This window comes from Ursus maritimus, unplaced genomic scaffold (assembly GCF_017311325.1).
Source record: "Ursus maritimus isolate PB19 unplaced genomic scaffold, ASM1731132v1 scaffold_6, whole genome shotgun sequence".
Classification (NCBI taxonomy): domain Eukaryota; kingdom Metazoa; phylum Chordata; class Mammalia; order Carnivora; family Ursidae; genus Ursus; species Ursus maritimus.
In genome coordinates this window covers 17833727-17858480 of record NW_024426774.1, presented here as the reverse complement: position 1 = coordinate 17858480, position 24754 = coordinate 17833727, and the positions used below count along the sequence as shown (strand labels likewise).

The following is a 24754-nucleotide window of genomic DNA, read 5'->3' as shown; positions in this document are numbered from 1 at the left end:
TAGTTGTCATGAATTAATTCAAAATGGACTTCTACAGGGACAGTGCTGTGTGTGACCAGGGACAATTCTCTTTGCCTCTGGGCCTCAGTTTCATCATCTATACAATGGGGGGTGGGGGCAGATCAAACGTCCTCCAAGCGCCCTGCAGGGCTGATGGTCTGTGGCTCTGGGATTGGAGGGTCACTCTTTAGAAGAGACAAAACTCATTTCCAGGCTCTAAACAAGGCCATCAACCACAGCAGCACCCATGTTACTGTTCCCAGCAAGTGATCTCTATCCACAGGGGCTGGTGGAGGCAGGGTGGGCTTCTTGGTGGAGGTGAAACCTAATTGTGCTTTGATATCGGGTCCGATTTAGGTAAATGGAAATAGCTTTGGGCAGGACTGGCGCTAGATACTGACACTGAGGGCCCCAAGAGCCCTTCTCAGGGAGGCTGTAACTGGGAGGGGGTTTCCAGGGCTCAACAGGTTTCTTTGAAAGAGCATGCCCCATACCATGCAGCCACAGAAAGGGATGTGTGTGTAGCTCAACAACCACATCGGGCGATGCTTTCTGAACCAGTTGGGAAATCAGGAGCTGGGTCTATGCAAGGAAGAAATGTAGAGCAGTCCAGCGGTTCTCAAAGTGTGGATCCCAGGTCAGCAGCTGTAGCAGCATCTGCTGGGCGTTTGTCAAAGCAGAATCTCAGGCTCAGACCTACTGAATCCCAAACTCCCAAGGTGGGCCTACTGATTTCTGCTCTAACAAGCCTTCCAGGGCATTCTCACACAGGTGACGTGTGAGAACCAGTGCGCTAGTGGAAGGACGGGAGGCTCTGGGATCACAGGGCCAGGGTTCGAATCCCAGTCCTAGCAGCCGAGTCTCCTCAGCAGCCCACTCAACCTCCAGTTTTGTCTTCTATAAAATGGGGTCTGTTAATTCCTTTCCAGAAGGACTGTTGCAAAGATTTACATCGTTAATATACATCAAGTGCCTAGGAGAGGGCCAAGCATGAAAAAATTATAAAATACACATGTGAAAAATCATGAGAAGGAAACTTACAAAGTGATAGTGGTGAGTGGCTGCTGATTTCCTTCTCCTCATCTCTATTTCCTAAACTGTTGATGGGGCAGTTACGATACTTACAAAGCAAAAAACCGCTTTGACATAGAGCAGTGAGCGTCCACATTTGGAGCCTGCTCTATGCTTCAGGGCCGGAGGGCAGTTTGCACGGTGAGGGTCACACCTCTGCTGTGCACTGCAGCCTCTCCTGGGACCTGGGGGGGCCCAGGCCCCAATGCCAGCAGCACTGCTCCCTGGGCTGCACAGAAGGGGCTCACATGGAGAGGACGGATCTTGAGCTCATCGGTGAGGGATCAGGACCCAGCTGGGCATGTGTGTGTGTGTGTGTGTGTGTGTGTGTGTGCACGCACATATGTACATATGTGCCCAAGTGCAGGCTTAAGTTGGTGAGAGGTGAATGTCCACAATTTGTTAACTGAAAGAGTTGGTCATTTGTTCCAAGCCCCCTTGTTGTGCACATGGGGAAGCTGAGGCCCAAAGAGGAGGAGACAGTTGCCCAAGCAAGGTTGAACCTTGAGTTAGCAGCAGAGTCAGGGAGAAAACCCAGAGCCCAGCCTAGCTCAAGCCTGGGCTCAGAGGGGGAGCACAGAACTTTCCATGGAGTGTCTGGAGAGGTGCCTTAGAGGGAAAGCGGGGCATCTGGGAAGTGAATACTAAAGAAGTGTTTGGAGGCTCTGCCAGTTCTGTCGGGGGAGCCAAAGCCCTCAGACCATGCCTTGCATGTTGTGAAATCTTCAGGGTATGCTGAGCTCCTGGGTCTGGGTGCAAGAGGGGGGCCCTCCTCCCAATTCAGCCACACATTCCTGTTTGCGTTGAGTATGGATCTCAGCCCAGGTAACAAACATAACGTGAAATGTGTGAGGGGTGTGGGAGGCAGACAAGGTTGCCCTTCTTGACCCGAAGAGAATGATAACCCAGATGCACTCTGGCAAAGCTGGCTACACACAGTGGGTATGTGCTTGTTGTTGGTGTGGGTATGTAAGAGGAGATGCGACACGTACACCCCTCCTAACACAAGACAGGTTAAAGTGATTCTGGAACGCAAGGAAAATCGGATGGGCCTTGGGTAAAACTAGAACAATCCTCTGCCCATGTCAGACCCTAAACACCTCAAAAACATTTCTAGGGCACGACATGGGCCTCAAGTGCCCCAAGTTCACAGGCAGGGGACAGAGAAAGACAAAGCAACTTGTCCCAGAGCGCCTCTTCCTCTCCACTTCTGCCCACGCAGACTCCTAGAAGCTGCACACCTCGCCGTGCCAAGGCCTCCTGCCGGCACAGCCAAACACTCCTGCCTCTGGACGGCTGCCGTCGTGGGTGAGGCCGTGCAGCAGGGGCTCTGTCATTAATCCATCAGCGGCGACGGCCTGCAACGCTCCATCGGGGTGTGACATATTCCAACACCAATCAAGAAATGAGCTTGCGAGCGTGTTGATGGCTAATCAAGGCTCCAGACAGGGACACACTCCGGCTCGCTTGTTAATGGCATTCTCTATTAAGCTGGAACCGCCCAGGTATAAAAGAGCTGCCCTGATAGGAGCCTCCCCGAGCACAGGAAGATGGGCAGACAGACAGCTGATGGGCTTCCAACACTGTTTTACTTAACTACAACACGCCAGACTATTCCTGCAGAACAGCTCCCAGTGTTTAAAAATATGTCACAAAACTGACACCAAAGACCTCGCTCGTGAACCAACAGGATTTTACATTTTTGTCTTTAAATATTTCCCAGTAGGTGAATTACCCAAATTAGTCAATAATAGAACCCAAAATGACTATGTTTAGCCAATTGAGTGTGACACCAAAATGCCTGACCGCATGAGCCATCTCTCCCTCAAAGCCATTTTTAACGTGACTGTCCACAGGCGCTGACAGGTTGCAATTTCGCCGTGATGATGGAAGGCTGCCACAGGAGGTTACAAGCTCATAAACATGCATGTGGGCACAAGGGACACGCCTCCCCCCTGCACCTCACGCAGAACACCAAGTTACTATTAATACCTGCAAGTTTAAAAAATGGTGTTTCCACCAATACCAATTTTTCATCAGGATACATCATCCAGAGCACGGCTTCTCACTGTCATAGACTTCCCGGCACCTCACGTTAAAGAAGTTACCCAGTAAAGAGTGATTTTTGACAGATTTCATTCATTTCCTGTGAGCATGCCATATTGTGACGTTCGCCTCCATTTTGGTGCAAATACAGAACACTGTGGAAGTATTTGGCCCAGAATGATCAACGGGACGTGTGGTCCTTCTTAGAAGAGGCTCTCACACGATCATTCCGCTGTGTAATTAGCCGGCGCCTTTTTGTGAAATTTCGGGGGACCCTGAGCTCCGGTTAGGTCCCTGGGTTTGGGAAAGAGTAGGGACATTCAGGGGTCCCTCTGGCAGTCATCTGGCCCGTGGGGTGCCTGATCAAGAGGCCTGGGTATCATTAAAGAAATCATTTAACATCTCAAGTCCATGTCACCCTAGGGTGACATTACTTTTCTGGTTAGAACAGAAACAGGCCTTGGAAAGAAATGTCCTGTCTCAACACCACACGCAGTCCTTTCCGAGGTCAGATTCTGCTGCCCCTCACGTGCACCTCACCCTCATGCCAAACTGCATTGCCCCCACTGGAACACAGAAGCTTCGAGAAGAGCTGTCAGCTGTAACTAGGCCCAGCTGTTCATCGAGATCCTGGCACAAAGAGCTGGCAACCCTGCCCTTTGCTGTCCTGGTTATCGCTCCAAGCACTGCATGTGGTTCTCGGGACATGCTTTCTGGGGGATGTGGACAAACTGCAGTCCACGGAGTGACAGGTGCCTGGGATGCTAAGAGGTCGTGAAAAGTCTGAGTGAAGAGCAGGAGCAGGAGATGTTGCTGCCTCGGTGTTTGTTTGCAGCAACGGGGAGGGGCTCATCCCTGTCGGCACACATCTGAAAGGCTGCCCTGTGGCAGGTGGGCAGGTGTGCTCTGGGTGACCCCAAGGGGCAGAGATACCCGGAACCACAGGGGACAAGTTAGCGGGGGAGGCTGCGTCTGAAGGAACAAAGAGCCGTGTGGGCAGCACACTCCTGCCCCTGGAGAAGACCTGCAGTGGCTGGGAAGTCACTTGGCAAGGGAGCCCTTGGGGAGCTCGAGAGTCAATGATTCTATAAATAATAGTACATTGGATTGATACATTTGAGGATGGGCTGTGGCAGGTCAACCAACTGGAATAGATACAAATAAATGTCCCCGCGGGATGGGTCACAAAATACCTACGGAGCCAGACCACAGTGAAATGGTCTCTGCTGTTCCTGAAGTTAATCCTCTGTCCTGAACATACCCCTTCTCCCCAGTCCGTGCTGCCCCTCCCTCATAGCCTGTCCCCAGGAGCGCAGCCTGAGGCCATCTCCCAGGGAATAGGAAAGGCACAATCGGCCTGTGATCAGTACCTTCTACATGGACCATACACTTGAACTCCACCACTCTTGAAGATTCCCTGCACACAGGAGGCCCTCTTGGGTCACCACAAGGCCCCGTGCAAGCTCTTCCCACGTCTGGGCTCCCGCCTGTCCCCTATAAACAAAGAGAGCTGGCTTGAATGACCTGTGCCCCGGGGTCCTTCCACCTCCTACAAATGGTTCGAGGACAGAATCCTGCCGGGATCCTAGCGGCCTGCCAAGTCACGTGACAGCCAGTTCTTGGAAATGACGTCACTTGCATCCTGTTCACCTGGTCTAATCTAAGGCAAGCTGGCAAAGCAGCTTAGCTGGGGATTAGCCTTGGGATGCACCTTTTGGGGCTGCTGTTGGGGAGACACACTTCACCGGTGGCTACAGAAATGGGGCTCGGTTCATCTTTGAAGAATGCACTTTTCACTGGGACTTAGTTTCAGGAAAGAAGAGGTAAAGACAACACTGAAAAGTGCCCTGGCCTCTCTGGCTAGTGTTTGGCATTTGTAGTGGGGCCAGGCTCTGGGCTCCAGCAGGCGTGAAGTCAGCAGGAATTTGCCAGAGCTCAGAAGAAGCTGCATGCTCCATGCCCTGCGGGGCTGGTCCCTCCCTAGCCTCAGGGCCAGCAGCTGGCCTCTCCTGCCTGGCTCGTGCTGCCTGCTGCGAGCTCCTGGGTTTTGCGCCTTTCGATCAGCATTTCCAATCCTGTTTTTGACTAATGAAGTCCATTCACAGTAATCTATAATTTCACAAACTCCCTACAATTAAAAAAAATCATTTTATCATTTTTGCATGGCTTACAGTAAAAAAGATTTTTAGTTAAATATTTTACATGAGTATATTATTCAAAGATTATATTAAATGAACATTAAAAGACAATTTTTAATAACGTTCATTATATATAAGGACACATTTCAACATTTTTCCATTTAACAAGTTATACACAACATTTCATTTCCTTTAAATTAGTTGTGCAAGGCAAGACTGATTTGTTGACAAATAAAAAACGACATTTTGGTTCTGGGACCAACATATATTTAAAACATAATTGAAACTTAATTATGTGCATCAGCTTCAAAAATAGATAGAAACTGTTTCTGTGACCTGATCTTTGGAGTTCTTGCATTTGGAGCTTAAGAAAAATCAACTGCATTATTTTTGTAATGTTCACGTTATCTAAATGATAAGGTAAGGCAGGATTCAGACAGAGCAGTAAGTTCTTCAAAATAACACATTCCCGGCAATAACTTTTTCCAATCAATGAAAAGACAAGCTAGTGAAATTATCTCTGTATTTTCTGTGCCCCCCCCACCAATTTCCTTCTCTCTTCCTCTCATTTAATGTACTGAAGACATTTAAATGACCTAAATAAGAACTCAGATCAGATGAGCACAACTTATGGATCTAGAAAAAAATGCCTTTGAGGCAAATTTGCAGAATTACCATTCTTCGACTCCTCATTAGCTTGGGGAGGTTCAACATAAATGTTCTTTATGTTTCCTGTCTTTGTCACTTTTTATAGCCAAAGAGATCCACTTTGGCTATAAATGAAACCGTATATGACAAATAATAAAAACAATTTAAAAGTACATAGCAGTCAAAGTGAACCAAAGTGATAAACCAATCAGGAACCGAGAAATGAGCACGGTTGCCTGGTCTCCATCGGGCACACATTCTCACACGATACACACACATGCATGCATGCACACTCACATACATGCACACACACTCAGAGGTCCTAAAGTTCCATTTTAGGGAAAACTCTGTCAACAACCATCTACTGGCTTTTAAAATACATAATTTGAAACAAATGCATTTACCACTTTTAACAACAAGAAGCCCCAAGCGTTCATTCTGGAAGTCTCTTTTTCTACGTCTTGGGCTGGAAAAAGAGTGGCGGGTGGCGCTTTCATTACAAAAAGACATAGCCTGGAGGGAGCTTTGGGTGGAGGGGCCCGCAAGTCAGGCCTGTGGGGGTGGGAAGGGTGGAGGGCTGGGAAGGAGGTGAGCATAGCACGAGGGCCACATCACTGAAGGCACTATGTTTGGTGAGTGGGAGGGGAGAGGTCTGAGTGGTGGTCCAGACTGGGAAACTTCCAGGAGGAAAGAGGTTCCAGAGAGATTTGGGGACTGCATCTCGGGGATGTGCTATGTGGGATCTCTGGCAACCCTTCTGAGGAAGCCTGGGCAAGGGGTGCCTCGCTCTTCTTAGGATACTCCAGGCTGGAGAAGGAGCTCAGGGGGTGTCCTGAGCACCAGCCACAGCCCGGGAGGGTGAGACGCTCCAACTCGGCATCCCCCCCACTCCCACACCCCAACGAGTGAAGAGCTGGATGAGGCTCCCCTGAGTTTGCCCTCCTTGTCCCAGGTGAGGCCTCTCCTGACTGACCTCCCCGCCAGTAACAGACCCACCAAGCTGCGGGGGAATCAAACACTCCAGAAATCCCTAAGGCCATTTCCCTTTGGGGCAACAGGAGTCCAGACTCCTTCTTTAAGCTGCTTGGGAATTGGAGAGGAAGGAGCAGTGACTCTGCAGCTGCTTAAGAAATTCCCAAAGAGGATTTGAATGCAAGGGCCGACAGAGCCCTGGAGCACAGCCAGAGGGGCAGAAGGAGCCCCCATGTGAAGGGAAGGGATCCTGGCACGAGGAGCCGGCCCCCGGGGGTCCGTGGGTGAGGTGACCATGCAGGGGCATCTCCTTGCTCAGCGCACAAGGCCTGTGACAGCAGGCCCCTGAAGAGGCCTGCCCACCCCCAGCCCCAGCATGGTGGTTTAGGGGAATCACACAGGCTTATACATTCCCGCAGAGAAGAGAAGCAATGAGCAGGTGGGCGAAAACCACTTCCCGTGATGCAAGCTTCTCTGGGGACCACCTGTGGAAGCCAGCCAAAAGCGCCACCTCAGGGGGCCTGCGGCTCCAGGCCAGGCGGGGATGGAACCCAGCCGTGCCCAGACCCTGCACACGTCCCCCACACCCGGGAGGCCGCCTACCTTGGATGATGCTAGAAGAGTGTCAGCACCACCCCCAGAGGAGCCCCTCCCAGCACCTACCCAAACACACCTCCAAAAGCACATTTCAGCCACCCCGGGCTTCAGCGTGGGGTCCTGCTCCCACGCGTGGTTTGATTCAGCCAGAGAGCTACCCCATCCTGGGGTGGAGGCCTCCCTAATCCTCCGCAGTCCTCACCCACCCCCGCCAGCCGGGCGCAGCCAGGCCCTGGGAAGAGCCACATCCCTCTCACGGCGAAGCGAGCCACAGGAGCCACGGGAGCCACGGGAGCCACACGACCACCAGGCTGCAGCGGGCTCCTCTCTGCTGTGGCTCTGCTCCCCGCCGGGCGCCGGCCTGGCTTCTGGCAGAACCTCCAGTTCGCAGAGGCCAGCCCCCACGGTGCTGAAAGAATAATCTCCACACCCATTCATGGGCTGCTTTTGTTGAATGACTTGAGTTTTTCATTTTCTAAGAAACAGGGACATAAATGGCTTGTTGGCATTTTACCGACGGAGGTGTGGGCGAGTGACTGGATCCCTCACAGGCTTGGTGCTGAATGGGAATTAGGGGCCTGCTAGAGGGAGCCCGGCGTCATCTGTCAGGGCCTCGAGGGGCGCCCCTGCCTGCTGACTGCCTACCTGCGGCACGAGCACACACACACACACACACACACACACACACACACACACCATACACACACCACAGAGAGATGTGCACAGACCCCCCCGACATACAACACACACAGAGACACAGGCAGACACAGAGGCACACACCGACACATACAATACACACAGAAACACAGACATGGAGACATACACACACACAACACACACAAAGACACACACAGACACAGAGACACACACATACACACAGACACAAAGACACACACAGACACAGAGACATACATGAAGACATGGAGAGACACGAGACACATACAAGATACACAGAGACATAGAGACACACAGAGGCACACACACAACACATCAGAGACACAGAGGCACACACAGACATACACACACAAAGACAGACACATAACACACAGACACACAGACAGACATATATAACACACACAGAACATAAACACAAAGATACACACAACACACACATAACACACAGACACAGAAACATACACACAGACATGGAAACACATACCACACTCGTGGATACAGAGACACGCGCAGGCACATTAACAGGGACACACAGACACACACATAGACACACAGATAACTGGCACACACTTACAGACACATAGACATGAGAAACACAGACACACTCATACTCAGAGATGCACACAGAGGCACAAACACACATATTGACACATATACACAAACACACAGAGACACATACAGAGCAGACGTGGCTATACAGAGACACACACTCCCACTCTTCTAGAACTTTCTTCCTAACATTCAGGACAGGCAGAATGTACTTTGGCCCAGGAATCCTTCACTTCTTCCCCCAATGAAAAGACAGAAGACAGCTTGGGCAGAGGTCAAGAGCAGACGCGGCGAATGCCGAGCATCTGACCTCAGTTTACCTGCCCTCCCTGTGGCGACCTCACTGTCTAACTGGGGAGAAGCAGACATGCCTTTAGCAGTGGACCAGGCAGAGATCACCACAATGCAGGCCACCCCAAGAGATGGCACAGAACAGGTGCCAACACTCGTCTAGTGTACGACAGACAAAAGGGCTCTAGGGGTTCAGAGGCCCTGGGACAGGATGGAAGGACAGGGGTCAGGGGGTGGGCTCACACCTCGGCCGTCCCACTGAGAGAGGCTTCGAACCTTCGGAGCCTGTTTCCCTCTCTGTAGTGAGGGAATACAGGGCTACCGACTTCCCAAAGGGCTACCGTGAAGACTGAATTAGGTGAGGCAATGCTGATGAAAACACCCGTATCTGCATGTTCTTTGTCAAGGACGGAAAGAGAATGAAAAACTGACCGTTTTCTAAGGCCTGGGCTCTAGGCTGGGATGTGAAGGCTGGCTAGGATTTCAGTGGGTGGCCGGCCGGAGCAGGAGCTCATGCCACCCGTGGGGTCTGCTCCACCCTAGAGGCCACTCCTGGAGGGGCGGTGGACACAGACAGGACTCCAGATGCTGGTGACCAAAAGGCAGTCAGTACACAGTGCTACAGGCTCTCTGCGGAGATGCCCAGGCACAAAGAGCTCTGCCCAGCTAGTGAAGCCCACCGGACCCCCTCTCGTGGAATTCTCACCAGAAAGCACACATTATGCACCAGCAGACTACAGGAAGAAAATGAAGCTCGGAAAGGCAAGGCCAGGACCAAGAGGACAGCAGTCACTCTGTGGGCAGAGCCTGAGATGAAGGCGCGTGAATGACCCCTCGCGGCGGGGGAGGACACCAACGGGATGATCTGGTCCTTGAGGCCGGCCAGTCTTGACTTCCCATGGGATTCTGCCTCCCCTGAGCGAGGCTCTGATCCTTAACATAATCAGTTTGGGGGCAAAAAGGGAGGCAGGACACAGGTATTGAGGGGCAACCAAAATGCTGGGTCAGTTCCAACCTTGAACAGCTTCGATTGGCTGAGGTGGCTTTCATTTCATAGAGTGGGGGGGAGTCTACAAGGGTCAGCAGGCAGGAGTGGAGAGGAGGGGACACAGTCGTCTGGCCCAGGGCACCCCAATGGTGGGCCAAGGCAACAGCTGCCGTGTGCCGCCAGACAGCCCCTCCGTCCCTAGGGCAGCCAGAGGCGCCAGGCCGGTCACCAGGAGGAGCCTCAATCTCTGTGGAAGAATATTCTATTCTGCCTGTGTTCTGTGAGGTGAACAAAAGGGGAAAGTGCTGATGTAGCCTCTGTGACGCGTTATGTACGTGGCCCTTGAGGCTCGCAGAGAAGAAGGGAGCTGTGGAAAGTCACCCAGATAAGGAGGAGCCAGTCCAGTCCCGGAGTAACGGACAGGCCACAAATCCTTGCCTCTCTGCGGAAGACCTGTGAGTCGGTACAAGAACGTCCTGAATAAGAAGATGTCAACACAGAGAAGCTGGCTGTCCCCCAAAAGTGTGTCCCCAAAGTGCAGCCTGACCGGGGGCCACTTCAACTCCGCTCAAATGCATCGCCTCAGGCACTGAATGGAAAACTGGACTCCTCATTAAGGCCACTGGTATCCTGACGACTAATTTTGCTCAACATTTTTCAGGGAAAGGGCAATTAAAAATCTATCCTGAAGAGAACGAAGACATATTTTTAGAATGAGATTGAGAAGACTCCCTGAAAATAACACAAAACGTCCAAGTCCAAAGTGATTAAAAAGACATAAATCAGCTGTGTGCTCTAAGGAGTCCCAGCGCTGGGCCATTCCCTGGAGCCACAGAAAGAATGGCCTCTGGGGACCAGCCTGGGACACTGCCAGCATCCTCACTCTCACACCCAGAGCCGGCTTCTTGGCTCCCGCCAAGCACAGCACAACAGGGACCAGGGTGGGGGGAGGGGAGGGTCACAGTGCCACACGGTCACACTGGTCCAGCTACGGGCCCAGGCCGGGCTCCCCCAGATCGTGCGGGCAAGCAGACTCCCCAGCAGCACCTGGAAAGTCAGAGGTGTTTGCCAGGCCTCAGACTTCCCTCACTCCAGACATGGCAAAAATGAGAGAAAGCCAGAAGACAGGGAGAGGGCTAGCTTGTTCTGAGGTGGCCCAAGGATGGGGCCAGGATAGGCAGGGTTCAAACTTTCAAGTCACACGTTATGCTTCATGGAATCTCTTCTTTTTGGGTGAATCATACCGGCCTGGGAATCAAGAAGCCTAGTTTCCAATTCTACCCATTTTAATTTCGTTAGGAGGACAATTTACTCGTATCTCTAGGTCTACAGCTCCAGGTTCTGCGAGTACTGATGTGTAATGTGGCAGGGCAGGAGGCAAACAGCAGTCTTTCAACCTTAGAAAAGGAAGCCCACTCCTACCTGGAAAGTATCATTGGGCACGTCGGGGAACAAATGATCCAAGGAGCCAGATTAACCTGGGTACTAAGGGACAACTTGAAGGGGGTAGGTATTTAAGCACGTACTATGACTCAAGCACAGAGTTCTGCATTCTTTCTCTTGTAATCCGTATAAGAACAGTAGGGAGGAAGGTATGGTTGGCCCTATTTCACAGCTGAAATGGCTGAGACTCAGAACTGCTGCTGGTAACAAAGTTAGTAAGAGACAGTGCAGGTGTCCGCTGAAGGTGTGAAAGTAGCTCCTCGGGCTCCCCGGCCCCAGTACCCCACGCTGGTTACTGTTTAGCACAGGCTGAAATCTAATCAACAAAGAAAGTTCCTGTGTCAGCAACAGTCCGTGGAGGAGAAAGTGAACAGTAACAAATGCTTGATTACTGTAAACTAGCTCAGAAATGCCAGGGCACTAAATCATGCTGAAGCCTAACATTTCCAAACGGCACCAGGCCTGCTGGCGCCCTCGGAGCATCCCGGGTCCTTCTGCAGGCCACAGGTGAATGGTGGAAGGGATCTGCTCCCAGGCCCAACTGGGGAGCGCCAGACTTGGGACACGGCCTCCCGAGGGGGTCCTAACAGAGCCTGTACCCACCCCATCCTGTGCCGGGTGCCTGGCCACAAAGACCAAGAGGGAAGAGATCTGGGGGGTGGGGTTGGGAAGAGGGGCTGGGGGCCAAGGGTTGAAATAGGGAGATGACCAGGGCAGACAATCCTCAGAGGGCTGGTTTTATGGACCTCATGGTCAGCCATGGGAGCTGTGCTGAAGATATGGATTAAGGAGCCGTTGTTTTTGGGGGTACAGAACATTACTCAAGGAGAAAATGCATAGTGAGAAGAACAAAGACGGAGCCCCAGGAGGGGGAGGCAAAGTGCACCTGGCCAGAATGGCCGCTATGCATATTGCTGGTGAGGTACCGAGACACTTGGGAACATCTCGAGGGACCTGGTGACATGACCCTCACGGGCAGAAGACGACTTCATGAGTCCATGAAGCACCTTCCACATTTGCATGAACGGAGCCTGGACTTGAGTCTGGGGTCTGCCACCTACTTACGGGCCTTTTGCCAAATGAGGAAAGGGAGGCCTGCAGCTGGAGAGGGTAACACAGCCTGTCCCATCCATCGTGACAAGGCCTAGAGAAGGAGGGACAGACACCAACTGCCCCCACAGGGTGGGGCCTGGGTTGCCCGGCTGTGTGGGCAGTAGCGGGGCTCTGTGGACTCAGGGCTGCTGAACCCGGGCTCCATCAACGTCTGCAACACAACAGGTTTTTTCCAGCCTCCAGGTGTAAGCAGAGAAGAAATAAATGAGGCTACCTGGGGGTTAAGGATGTCCCCAGATACCTATTACCGTGACGGTGCACCTCCAGCAGGCACACGAGCGGATTCTCAGGTGTCCTGGATTATTTCGGATCTGCGTCTGGAAAGCCATTCAGGTCAATTTTGATCCTTTGGCCAAGTAGTATCACCAATTCCTTATTGGCCATTGATGATACACTTTATCCATGCTTTCTTATTCACTGCTCACCACCACCAGGCCAAGGGAAGATTATGATCTCTATTGTATGTATAAGAAAGTGGAGCCTAGAAATCTTGACGTCACTCACGCAAACCCACTCAGCTGGTAAGTGGCAGATCTGGGATTTGGACCCGGCTGTCTGGCGCCTAAGTGCATTGTCAAAACCAGTGGTTCCCAGTTTTGTGGGCTTCACGGACTACTAAACTTCCAAAACATTTGGGGACAAATAATAGGTTGCCAACTTCACATTTTCCCAATTAACCATAATGTTTTAAACACCAAACAAACGTTCACTTCACAAAAGGAAAAATGTCTGTGACACACACAAGTGCACACAGCCAGGCAGCTGCACCTGAACCCCTGTCCTGTGTCTGAGAAACGGCAAACCCACTTAACCTCCCTCACTCCACCAATCAGACCCGTAGAAGCACGTTTTTTTTTTTTTTTTAAAGATTTTATTTATCATTTGACAGAGCGCACAAGCATCGGGGGCAGCAGGCAGAGGGAGAGGGAGAAGCAGGCTCCCCGCTGAGCAGAGAGCCAGATGCAGGGCTCCATCCCAGGACCCCAGGATCATGACCTGAGCCGAAGGCAACCAATCAACTGACTGAGCCACCCAGATGCCCCTAGATGCACACTTTTAATCAGAAGCCAGTGATGCCAAGTGGGGATGGTGCAGAATGACGACAGGATCAGCATCCATTGTCTGGGGCTGGTGGTGTTGGTGGCACAAGCTGGGTCTGGCCCAGCAGGACAGCAGTAGGGTCCTTGCTGGGTCAGGTCTGGCCACAACTGGTTGTCCTTCCTGGCTGTGTGGTCTCTGAACCTGGCTCTCTAATCTCCTGGAGACTCTGCACTACCTTATATCCTTTTAATAAAATCCTTTTCTGCTTCAATTAGCTAAAATTGGTTCCTGTTGCTTGCTACTTAGAATGGTGACGGATAGAACATAATCTTAGAATAAAGGACAGTACTTTACATGGAATGCATTTAGTTCTATGAAAACCTCACCACACAGCATCCCTCCTTCTCTCCTTTTGTTGCAGACCTGTCTGTGTCGGGCAGGGAGGGACCTGCAGGCTGGAGCCAGGGACTACATTATTCTGCTTCTCTACCCTCAAGGGGTTAGAAACCAGAACCAGAAGCTCCACTGTGGGTTGTGCCCTTTGCTGAAAGATCACCAGTGGGTCCCCGCTGCCCACTGGTAAAGTTTAAACCCCACCTCTCCGGCCCCATCTCTGCTCCTGCTCTCCCTCCAGGAACTCTGGGCTTTAGCTAAGATTGTTTCCCCCCATGTGCAGAATGCAGACAGCATATCCCCACTTCTCATCTTTATTCATATTGCTATCCACTCCTCGCCTCTTGTTTTCTGCATTTAAAAGTTCGGCTCATCTCTCCAGCCCTCCCGCACCCCAGCTTCCCCAGCCCTCGGAGAGCTCTCCGACTCCTGAGGTCTTGCGGTCTTGCTGTCTTCTGCTAATTCCTTGCTTTTTAAAATTTTCTTTCAAAGGGAGGCCCGAGATCCTGCCTTGTCCCACAGCCTCCCCTGAACAAACACGTCTGCCAGCAAGACCCTCCGGAGCCGCCCACCCTGCCTGCCCGTCTCCCCGCACCCCTGCAGGCAGGGGGCTGACTGGAAACATTGCTTGCTCCTCTGAGGTCACTTTGTCTCCTCTCTCTCAGTGAGATGGAGAACGACTCCTCTCTCTGCTCCTCAGGAGCACCCTTCAAAGACAATTAAGTCCCTCCTCAGCCTCTTTCTTCTGAAATGAAATTATCCCTAATCCTTTCTCCCGTCTTCAAGAGTCCTGTTTTCCGGTGCTTTAACGGAGTGGACTCCATCCGAGGAGCACCACAGCTGGGAGGGCTGAGGGGCTCAGGCATGGGGTTCGAGGACGTCTGTGAGAGCAGCAGCCTCTTCTCCACTCCTGTGTGAAGTGAAATTACCTGGCTATTTACCGAGACTGCCTCCAGTTCAAAATCTCTCTGGCTGAGGCCGGCTTACCCCACAGCAGGGCCCCCAGTCCTCACCTCGAACCTCCGAGGATGGGAGGGAGGGCGGCTGGGGACAAACTGAGGGCCCTGAATGCCAAGTCCCCATGTTGGCCCCACGGCTGGCTTCTGCATGGAGATGGCCTCGTTTGACCAACTCAGTGCCAGTGTGATTCTGCAGATGGATGGTCTTTACTCACAAGTGATCCCTAACACAAGGCCAAGGAGTTGTCTGATCTGCTTCGTAGTGAAAGCTTACAGCCCAGCCACACCCCACAAGTTCACCAGGCCCAGCACCCTGTAGCTCCACCAGTTCATTATATGCATCCTGGGCCTCACCTTTCCCCAAATGAAATGGAGAACTGCAGGCATTTTCTTGAAGGCAAACAAGAAAATTGTCCAAAGAACCAAGTAATCTTCAAATGTCAAAAACATCCAGTGCGTGAATCACGCTTAAGTAAGAGCACAGGAATTTGGCAAAGTGACAAGCAGTGGTTTACAACATTAAAGGTGACTTAGAAACAGTCAAACAGTCAGAAGCAGAAGGAGAAGGAAGTCTGAGCCAGCCTGAACCAGCCTTCTCCCTTGACAGGCCCACCACCTGCCATTCCCCGTTTGTGAAAGGGCACTCCAGCTGTGAGCTTCTTTGAGGTGCAGAGAAGTAATCCTTGGAGCATCGTGTGGACCCCCGTCAGCCTCAGCAGGCCTGGCAGAAGAGCTCTGCAGCACTGCCTTTGACCCTTGCACAGAGGAGACCTGGGGTGTGATCACGCAGTGGCCCGGGTCTGGAACCCACGACCTGCTCCCTTCACCAAATGCAGGATGACTATCTTTTGAAAGAACCTGTGAACCTCTTTCACCAGGCCCAGGTGCTCCAAAGGCCTTTCCAGATGCTTCTGGTCCACAACAATCTTCACTCCCTCTGACTCTCATCCCAGCTCTGGGGGTCACCAGCCTCTTTCCCCGAAGACAGTGATGGGCAGTCCTGCAGCCTCTCCCCAGCCTTGAAGGGCAATTCGGATTTGGCCAGCGTGGCACCATTTGTATATACAGGACAAGCTTTTAGTGCTTCAGTCCACAGGCCAGTGTTGCTGATCTCACTGCCTTATCTCCAACAAGCTTCTTGCCTCCTCTCCTCCCCTTCTTCTGCCCTCTAGGGCCTACAACCAATAGGGTTGCGAATTCAATAAAGAGCTGGTTCAGGAATCATAAACACTGCTTGGGACCCAAATTCAGAACAATGTACGGATTTGTTCTATTCCTTCTCTGAAATTCCTCAACTATTGACAAACTCCAAGCAGGTTGATGTGTGAGCTGGTTACTCCATGACCCCAAAGTACCCCAGGCCTTGGATCTCTCCAGAGGTGCTGGAGGAAGTGAGCCCCAGCTGCCTTAGGTCAGAGCCCTATGACATTTCCTAAGAAGCCTGGGAGTAAAAGACCTAAAGGGAACTAAAGGTCATTCTAATGAGAACGTGAGTCAGAAAACATCCAGGATTTAAATTCTGGCTCTTCCAGAAGGTTGTTAGTTCTTAGATTGGGCCCATGCACAGGGCCTAAGTGACTCAGAGAGAAACTTAACTTCTTAGTTTTGCCAGAAGAGCCCAAGGAACCCCTCGGAACAAATCACTCAAGGCTGCTGATGTTGGGAGCTGCTGTGTGCACATCTGGGAAGTAGGGGAGGCAGAACCAGCAATACCTGTTAAGATTCCAGCCCAGGCTTTCATTTCTCAAGGCAAGAAGAAGAAATAGGATATTTTTGTCTCATCTCCTGACAGCAGGAATGTATGAGGCTGAGAAAAGTCTTCTGGCACATGCAACAGAAGGAAGTCTGGCTGACCTCACAACTCTGTTCTTGAGGCCCTGCCCTATATGGGTGCGCCCACCTAGACAGCTTAGATATCACACCCCATCTCCCTGTATCTACTCCCGTGAGCCAGGCCTGTCCACCCCAATCACACACACGCACACACACACAACAAACAGTATACCCCACGCACAAACAGTATACTGCGGTCATGGGAACCACCTCACAGTCCCCAAATACCTTCTCTTACCTGTTTCTTCTGTCCCAAATGCCCTCCCTGCCCCGCCCCTGCCCTTGCTACATGTCACAGGTCCACTCCCCCTAGTCCTCGCCTAACTCTGCTGACGAGGCTCCTCCCTTGCCTGGCCTCATGGGATTTGGGATGTCCTATTTTAGCAGGGTCGCATCCACAGGATAACCCCATCTCTTTTGTTTTTTGTCTCCTCTTCTCCACTGAAAGTTCCTTGGGAGGGGTATGACCATTTTTTTTTCACTATTTTTATCCATGTTACTGAGCCTGGCACACAGTAGGTGTTCAATAAATATTCATTGAACGCATAATTACATAAATAATCTTGAATTGATGCAAACTTCATGTTCTTGCCCCATGAAACAAAATGATCAGACAATGTATTTTAAGGCTTATCATTTAGAAATGAGGGTCTGTGGGGAGAAAGGGAAGGCTCAGGACAGAGGAGGGAGGAACAGGAGAGACCCCGGCTCCACCAAGCTACCCTGAGACTCACCGTGAGGTGCTGGACTTATGAGCCCGAAAGGCAAGCAAGAGTTTATAGACTGGATTGTTGACATGTGTGGTTCCTCTGTGTCTGTGCCCCTTTTACTGTCTCCAGGGCTGACTCAGCCAGTCCCTGGTAGAGGGTACACAGGAAATCTCGCCTAGGAAAGTGCCGCCTCTGGAACCCAGAGCAGCAGTCGCAAGAATCAGCAGGAGGTCCCAGGAAGAGTGGGTCCAGCTGGCTGGACCTCTAACCTCCTTCTTCCTCAATCCAGCCGGGGTGATTGCTCCAAATGTCTGTCCCCTCTGAGCACGAGCCAGGTCCAGACATTTAATTGTCTACCTGCCATCACTGTCCTGTCTCAGGAACGCTCACACCGAGTTCTGAACAAAACTCCATCTTCCCCAGCACTCCCGAGCATCCCAGTGCTCCCAGTACACCAGTACCACCACCATCCACCCACACCTCCGGTCAGAAATCTCGGGCCACCCCCCTCCTGTACTTCCCCACATCCAACCCACCACCAAGGCCTGACAAGTCCACCTTTTAAATGTCTCGAACTCACTCACTTCCCTCCATCGGCAATATCATGGCTGCAACACCAGCTGCTGCCACCAACTCTCACTGGACCCTGGCAATCTTGTAATTGTGCCCCACGTTCTTCCTTGGTACTCTTCAGTAGGTCCCCACATGGTGGCCTGTGCCATCATTTCAAAATGCCATTCCTGGGGGTGCCTGGGTTGCTCAGGCCGTTGAGCATCTGCACTCAGGTCATGATCCCAGGGTCCTGGGATGGAGCCTCACACTGGGCTCTCTGCTCAGCGGGGAGTCGGCTTCTCCCTCTCCCTCTGGCACCCTGCCCCCCACCCCCAGCTCATGTTTTCTCTCAAATAAATAAAATCCTTAAAAAAAAAAATATGCCATTCTCTTGCTTTAAAACTGTCCAGTCGCTCAGTGCTCTTGCAATAAAGATAGAGATGGTATACATGGCCCACAAGTCCCTGCGCGGTCTTTCCCTGCCCAATTTTCTGGTCTCCTCTGGAACCACACTCCCCCTTGCTTTTTAAGCTCCAGCTTCCCTGGCCTTCTCTCGTTCCTTGAATGTGCCATACTCTCTCCTATACACACCTGTGTCCTCTGTCTGTGGGCATCATCCCCTCCTCACCCATCTTAGCCTCCCTTCAAATACTCATGTCAACTGTAACCTTGAAATCCCTGAATCCAAGATGAGTGAAGGCTCCCTAGAACAGCACCAGACGGCTTCTGTCTGAACTCGCTGATGACCGTGTCTCCCCCACTAGACTGGAAGCTCCTTGAGGGAAAGAAGCAGGCATGTTTCTGCTCACCATCAAGCTCAAACACCCAGCACGATGCCCGGCACACAGAAGGCACTCAGATATTTGTTGAACCACGAATAATGGGTTTGGGTTTTATTGAGGGAAGACGCATTGCCTTACAGTCTGGTTTCATAGGAGACAAGTTACAACATAGAGGACTTGCTGATGGCAACATATTCCTTCTGAGGAAGATTTTCAAGTGGGTGAAAAACAACCTTCCTAAACTGGCATACGAATCCAAGAGTAAAAGATGAGTCTTTCGTCCAACGGAGGAAACGCACACCATGGGTACATTCACAAGCCGTCTGTGTGGGGACGTGGGGAGATTCCGCCCCCACCACAGCCATATGCTAGGGAGAATCAGGGTAGGAGAAATCCTTCCTTCCCCAGAGCTGATAGAAGGCCTTAATTTGGGAAGATGGCAATGTAACGCGGGCTCGGCACAGCTGCTGAGAGCAAAGTGCTGGGATACCACAGTTATGTATCTGGTCAGCCTCTCTCTTCCTTTTTTACTCACTTTGAGGGGTTGTCTTTGTGCAGTGAATGGAAGTCTTGAGCGTCCTTCATGGCTCCACAATGGGGCAAGTGGTGTCTGACTGTTTCTTCACGTTCAAGTGTGTCTAGCTAGGAGTGTACATCTGGGTGAAATTAACCGAACATCAGTAACAGCAAACTCTACCCAATTAGTCTGGGACAAGTGTCCAGAGCTGGCTCCTCCATCGTTCTTTATGGCAACCCTGCCGCCCTCCCCACAAGGCAGGGCCGTGGACCTCCAGTCCCACCTGAGGAGTGTGCGATGAGGCACACCGGGGCCACCGCGGCTGCTTATCCCTACAGGAGAGGCTGGCGTGCTGACGCCGCGCCCCAAATAAATGATAGTACCAGGATTCCCTTGGAGCCAGAAAGAAATTTCACTGAAATGGCATATAAAACACAATGAGATGCCATTTTCCTCCAAGTTAATAAAGATTCGGAACAATGGTAATATAAGCTCTCCCAGACACTACTGGTTGTACGTACATTTGGTAAAATGATTAGCATGTTTTGAAAGCCGTAAAAAAGTTCCATTCATAAGAACGTTCAATCAGCTTGCAAGAGACAAAATACATAAGAACCAAGAGCTTTCTGATTCGTTAGTAATAACTCATTAGAAATACAACCAGACAGAAAGATATGTAGCATTTAGGAATGAAGTTTCTAGAATAATGCAGAGCTCATGTGAAGCGATCTTTACAGAGAGATATGAAAGTAAACCTAAACAAACACACAGAGAGTAAAGGGGATGGCACGTTCCTGAATGAGAAGACTCAATACTGCAGTCGGATGTCAATTCTTTATAAATCAATTTATGGATATCCTCTAATTCATATGGATAGCATGTAAAAAAAAGTCAAGAACAGGTTTTCGTTTTTGTTTCTGTTTCGGCCTGGTAAAAATGATTCTAAAGTTCACCTGGGCTATGAGATGCGTCAGAGACAGTATCTAAAAATATTTTTGAAAATAATGGTAATGAAGATGATCTTTACTAACAGTTTTTAAACGTAATATAAAAGTTTCTATAGTTAAAACAATGTGGTATAGCATTTGGTCAGATAGAAAAAATACAGAAGGGAATAGATAGCCTGGAAACATAGCCTAGCCTATATAAGAATTCAGTATACTAGAGAGGTAGCATTTCAAATGGGGGCTGGGGGTAGATCATTCAATAAACAGAACTGCGAGAATTATGTAAGCACTAAGAAGAAAGTTAAATTCCTATCTTCTGTCTTAAAACAAGATAACTTAGAACCAGATAAAAAGTTGAATATGTAAAATGAAATTATGAAACAAAAGAAAATGTAAATGAACAGATAGGGAAAGCAAGGATAGGGAAAGATTTTCTAAGCATAAAAACGAGAATAAACATCAAAGTGAAAAAAGGCTTATAAATAGGATGACAAGCAAATTAAAGGCTTCTATACAACCAAGAACCATAAATGAATTTAAAAGACAAATGACACACTGGGAAAAAATATTTCTAACATTACACCAAAAGGTTAATATCCTCTTATGCATAAAGAGCTCTTACAAATCAATAAGAGAAAGATGAATATAAATAGAAAAACAGGCAAAGGACAGGAATGTCAATAAACATAGAAACAAATGCTCCGGCCCACTGGTAATTAAGGGAGTGCAGACTGAGACCACGGGATACCATGACTCACCTATTCAACAGATGAAGATATTTTTTTAAAAGTATAATAGGTAAGAGTGGGGTAAAATGGGTGCTCATGTGCTATTTATGGGAAAGCAAACAGCACAGGCTTTCTGGGGGCAATGTGGCAATACAGATAAATATGTTCACTATGTTCCCACCTCTGATTTGATAATACCAGTGCCGGGAATTAATCCTAAAGCAATAATCCCAAATGTCTGCATATATTTATGTTCAACACTACCTGATTGCAATGATATTTATAATAGCAAATAGTAACTGAATTATCTAAAAATCTGACAATAGGAAGTTAGTTAAATAAAATATGGTACTTTACTCTAAAGGAGTGTAATGAAATGTAGCCTTTTAAGATCATGTTTCTGAATATGTAATGACAAGAAAAGATCAGTACAAGGTTAAGAGGGAAAAAAGTAGGAGATAAAATTAAATATATGTATATATATAGTATGATACCAATTCTGCTGAAAGTGACAAACAATAGATTCTAAAATGTTAATTGTTTTTATGTCTTAGTGATGAGATTAGCCATGGTTTTTCTTTCTGTTAAAAATTTCCATAAAGAACATTACTCTTACAATTGGAAAGTTATATAATTTTTAAAACCTCAAACCTTGGTAATTCTATTTCTAGAACTCTATCCAAAACATTCTCTCGTGTATCTCTCATAACCACCCCATAAGGCTGGTAGTATTATCTCCATGTGACAGAGGCCCTGGTGGATAATGTGATGAGCCTGATGTTACCCTCAGAGCTGGGTCTTGTCAGATCTGTCTGACACCGAAATTATGAGCCAAATTGATACACAAGAATACCCCAGAGTGTTAGAGTAGAAAAAAAAAATACAGCTGATGGCCCTGGCTGAGTAAACAAGATTGCAGGCATGATGGCATACTATGTAGGCATTAAGAAGTGATGTTTAAGAATCATCTTTTTAGAGGGCGGGAGGGACAGAGGGAGAGGGAGAGAGAGAATCTTAAGCAGGCTTCCACGGGTGGAACGGGATGCAGGGCTCGATCTTACAACCCTAAGATCATGACCTGAGCCGAAATCAAGAGTTGGACACTTAACCGACTGAACCACCCAGGCACCCAAGAATCATGTTAATGACATGGGAAAATGTTCTAATGTAAAAAAAAAAAAAAAAAAAAAAAAAAAAAAAAAAATGCAAAATTTCATTGAGACATGGCCCCAGCTATTGTGCAAATGCAAAAAGAGACTAGAAGAAAATATAATAAAATATTAACAACAGCCATGTCTAGGCAATAGGTCTTTTTTTAAAAAAAGATTTATTTATTTATTTGAGAGAGAAAGAGAGAGAGAGCAGGGGGAGGGGCAGAGGGAGAGAATCTCAAGCAGACTCTCCACTGAGTGGGGAGCCTGACGTGGGCCTCAACTTCATGACCCTGAGATCATGACCTGAGCCAAAATCAAGAGTCAGATGCTTAACTGACTGAGCCACCCAGGTGCCCCTCTAGGCAACAGGTCTTTAGAGCTTATTACTCACTTTGTTATGCTTGAAAATATTACACAACGGATACTGCTTTTATTACCCAAAAATGTTCCACATTCACTCAAAAAAAGGAACCATCCATTATAACCCCATTATCCTCTTTCTTACACCTATCTACCCTTCAAGGTCAAGTTGAAGACTTGCCTCTTCTATGAAGCTCTCCTTGATTTGCCTAGCTCATATAGCTCTGACCTTCCAAAACATGTGTTCAAAGTAGAGCTTTGACTCCTGGCTTCAGAAATGGTCACACGCATCGCTAAGGGCATCACAGCTCTTGAGCTGGACTCCCCATCCAGTGTCCCAGAACCACAAGGGTGGGGAGCAGCAACCTTCTACTCATGTCTTATATATGTGGCTGTGAGCTGAGCAAGCTTGTGGAATACACACACACACACACACACACACACACACACACACACACCGGAATATTACTCAGCTATCAAAAAGAATGAAATCTTGCCATTTGCAACGACATGGATGGAACTAAATGGTATTATGTTAAGCGAAATCAATTGGTCAGAGAAAGACAAATGCCATATGATTTCATTCCTATGTGGAATTTAAGAAAAAGAACAGATGAACATAGGGGAAGGGAAGCAAAAACAAAATAGGATGAAAACAGAGGGAGGCAAATCATAAGAGACACTAAACTGTGTGAAGCAGACTGAGGGTTGCTGGAGGGGAGGTGAGTGGGGGGATGGGATAATTGGGCGATGGACATTAAGGAGGGCACTTGATGTAATGAGCACTGGGTATTGTATACAACTGATGTATCACTAAATTCTACCCCGGGCACTAACAATACAGTATATGTTAACTAAATTGAATTTCAGTAAAGAATAAAAAAAAAGGGGGGAATGGTAATTTTAAAGTGTTGTTTAGCAAACTAATAACTGTGACTCTTCCGAGAAGTATTCCTAACTACCCAATCCAAAATAGGACCTCTTCCCTTCTCCCAATGATCCTTCCTCATAGCAGTTATAATTATCTAGATAACACCCCAGTGTTTATCTGTGTCTGTTTTTTATGCTAAGTCTCCTATCAAGAATGTATGCAGGATCTTAGCCAGGCTCGATGCTGACACACACTAGGTGCCTAGTAAATGCTTATTCAATAAGTAAAGGAACTTGGAACTAGGGAAGGTGCAGGGTCATGATACTGAATTCTTTGGCAGGAGTCTTATAATAATAGAAAATGAAATTTAGTACTTAAGTCACTGACGGGTAACACCAGCTCTAGAAATTAATCCTAGCTCCGTGCTAGCACATGGAATCTCGAATCTGGAGGAAACCCTTGCGAAGGTTTCCTTTGGTTCCCAGTCATTCTGGGAATAAGACATTAACAACACAGCGAGTAAACACAGTGAGCAGAATTCCTGGCCGGGAACACTGGCTCGCAGGCTGGCAGGACTGAGTAAGTGGAAACATACATACAACTCAATCGCAAGGTCCTCTCCATCCCCTGCTTCTGATTAACACTCTCCTCCCCCCAGGCCTCTCAGCTTCTCTTTGGGAAACAAATCGTTTTTCCTGAAGTTGATGAGAAAATGCCCTCTTGTGGGCGTGACAGTGGACCACCTCGACGGTGTCAAAGATTTCTGAAAATGTGGTTATTCAAGACAATTCCTTCATTAGATTTAAAGATTTTTTTAAAAAAAAAATCTCAAACATCAACCCTTTGTTAAAGTGAAGATACATTTTCTAGAAGGCCATTAAAGAGTACTCAATTCTCTCCTGCACAACTAACACAGGTATGCAAGTTCTGAATGTCTTCAACAGTATCATCACAAAGAAAATTATTCTCCTTTCTAAACTTCTGTACGATGTGCTAATGACTGGGTGACTTTTTTTTTTTTTTGTCATCGCCCAGAATCTGCCTCCTTTTCTGCTCCCAGGAAACCATCACCTGAGATTGACAGGCAGCAATTGAAAATAATAAAATTATGTAAGATGAGCTTGTAATCACCAGCATTTCGCGAGAAGCAAAATGCATTCCGCTCCGGCTGAGGAACAGAAAGTTTCTTTCTCATTTTAAATCTGTATCAGAGGTAAAGCCTTCTATTAAAACACAATTCTCTGTACACTTACAGTCTCTGGCAGACTGCCAAGGAGACGATCACGGAGTGCGCCTGCAGAGAAGCAGGCCGTGCAAGACACGGAGGTGCACTCCTAAGAAAGGAGAGCAAAGTCTCCGGAATTCTTGGGAGGGCT

At 49.0% G+C, this 24754-nt stretch overlaps 1 protein-coding gene across 3 annotated transcripts in view; it reads right to left on the bottom strand.

Moving 5' to 3' along the window:
* LOC103671695 (kelch-like protein 29) overlaps positions 1 to 24754 on the bottom strand; it is a 214417-nt gene that overhangs the window by 173281 nt on the left and 16382 nt on the right. The window lies entirely within an intron of this gene.